The sequence below is a fragment of the Asparagus officinalis genome, chromosome 5 (assembly GCF_001876935.1).
Source record: "Asparagus officinalis chromosome 5, Aspof.V1, whole genome shotgun sequence".
Classification (NCBI taxonomy): domain Eukaryota; kingdom Viridiplantae; phylum Streptophyta; class Magnoliopsida; order Asparagales; family Asparagaceae; genus Asparagus; species Asparagus officinalis.
In genome coordinates, this window is record NC_033798.1 from 80,870,218 (window position 1) to 80,872,782 (window position 2,565).

Sequence of the window (2,565 nt, forward strand, 5' to 3'; positions counted from 1 at the left end):
GGGCGTGTGTGTGTGGGGGGGGGGGGGGGGGTTGAGATCAATTTCAAAGATTTGATGGGCTAATATCGAAATACTGAAAATTGGGAGGCTAATATCGGAATAACCCTATATTTTATTATTTATCCCTTCGCATAGTGTGAACATGCCGAATTTATCCAAACCACTTTTGATGCCGTGCAATAGATTGTAGAATTATGTTAATAGGTTTATATGTATTATAACATTAATCATGACATAAAATCTGATAAATATTAAGTTACGCTTGATCACGTAGAATTGATGCCTCAACCACCCCAAACGCAGGACTTCAATTATGGAAACAGCCGACGCTTTTTCATCCTCATAATCAATTTAAACCATTGCTACTTGGATCCAAACTAGCAAAGCTCTGATTTTATTTTATTTTATTTTCATTTTTTAGAAGTTGGGAGCTCGTTGTAACGATTTCATTCGTAGCCAGCTCGTGAAAATGAATGGCAGGATTTAACATGATCGAATTGTGTTAAGACAAACTTAAATCGTTTGCTGAAGATACAAATATAGAATGTCGTCCCAGAGTTTTCTTCCTATTAAGTCCTTTTATGGAGTTATTGACTCCACAGTCTTGAAGGAGTACTTGGTATTTGTTTAAAGGGTATAGGATAAAATTTATAATTTATGGTTCGTCCGAAAAGAGATTATAGCTACTTTAGATACCGTTTGGCAAAGGGTTAAGTGAGGGGTTAAGGAGACTTAACTCCTTCTTAACCCGCCAAACACAAAAAATCTATACAAGAGTTAAAGTGAGTTAACCCTTTATAATTTGCCAAACATAAAAAATATGGAAGTGTTAAGCTAACCCCTCTAGAGGGATTAAAATGAGTTAACCCTTCAAAATGAGGGGTTTACTGATACTCGTATTTAGAAGGATTAAGAGTTAACTCTTCTAATTATAAAGAAAATAGTTAAAATCATTGTTATTTCCAAACACTAAAACTGATCACAAGGGTTAAAATAAAACTAATTTAATGGGTTAATAATTTAGTCCTTCGGATTATCGAATGAGCTAAATACATTAATCATTCTCTTTAACTTATCTTCCTTAACCCTTTGCCAAACGGGGCTTTAGGTTATTGGAGAGAAGATATGGAAATAGGGATCCACATCATTGAAATTGCGAGGAAATAGTCATTAATCTTAATCCTTTTTGTTGTGAAGGATTCACATGAATTAAACCCACGGGGAAAAAAGAAAAGAAAAAGAAAGAAAATAAAAACGCCTGGTTTATGACTAGTTTTGGACCACTGATCAACTGCTGCTCTCTCACACCAACTCTTTTAACGTTTTCCTTTTTCAGCGAATATTTTTGAATATTATTGAGCGAAGAATTTTTCAAAACAGACCTGCTTCAACTTTTTTTTCTTAAAACCGACCCGTTTTTTTTTATTTATCAAAACCGACCCGATTTTGTAATTAGCAGCTTAATCACCAACCTAAACAGTCGGGGTTGGCAACCCCGACTATTTAGGAAGGTGTTAAACCCTAATTAGAAGCCTTAAACCCTAAAAATTAATGTCCTAAATAGTCGGGGTTGCCAACCCCGACTGTTTAGGAATGTGATTAAGCTGCTAATTACAAAATCGGGTCGGTTTTGATAAATAAAAAAAAACGGGTCGGTTTTAAGAAAAAAAAGTTGAAGCGGGTCTGTTTTGAAAAATTCTTCTTATTGAGCAAGTGGATGTAAAGTGACCACGAATTTATTTAGATAGTTAATCACATCAAATAAGAAAACTCACAAAACACTTTTAACAATATAGAAGTTAATTACAATCACGAAACACGTCTTCAATATGAAAGGGTTTTATGTACTTAGATACGCTAAAGTTTACCATTATAACTTTGATACCCATTTTTCGCTAGAAAGCACTCCAAAAGATCATTTCACTATGATACCGTAAAATGATTTAATTTGGTACCAAAATTAAACGTTTTTAAAATTTTGGATTTATCTTTGGCAAAAAAAATAAGCTTTGGAGTGTCATGTTAAAAAAGGCTTAAACTTCTCCTACCTTAAAGTAACCCTGTTTGAAATAATAACTTTTAAAATTAAGCATCGGGGAACAGAGGCTTAAGGTGACGTGTGCTGGGCCGGTTCAGGCTTGTGACCCGACCCGTCGGGTTCAAGGCTAGGCCGAGCTTAACTTGGGCCCGACAGAATCAGAATGGCCTTCTTCTTTGAAATCGGCAAGTCTAGGACTGAACTCAACCCGGCCCATGACGCGTGTAGGTGCGAGCGCGGGTTTGACCCGACACGACCCGTGGGTCATGAACCAATGAGTTTTTCGTCTAATTTTTTTTCCTTTTTTACATTTTTAATTATATTAAACTTATATTTATAATTATAAAATTATTTGTAATTTATTTTTTAGCAATTTAAACTTATATTAAACTATTTTTAAACTTGTATTAAAATTTTTAATTCTTCCGAGTAGGCAGCAGGGAGCTTAAAGATCGTTGCTTTATTTCTCAATGGGCCAAAAAGCCAATGAGTCAAAGATCTATAACATTTTGACTTTATTGGCAGCT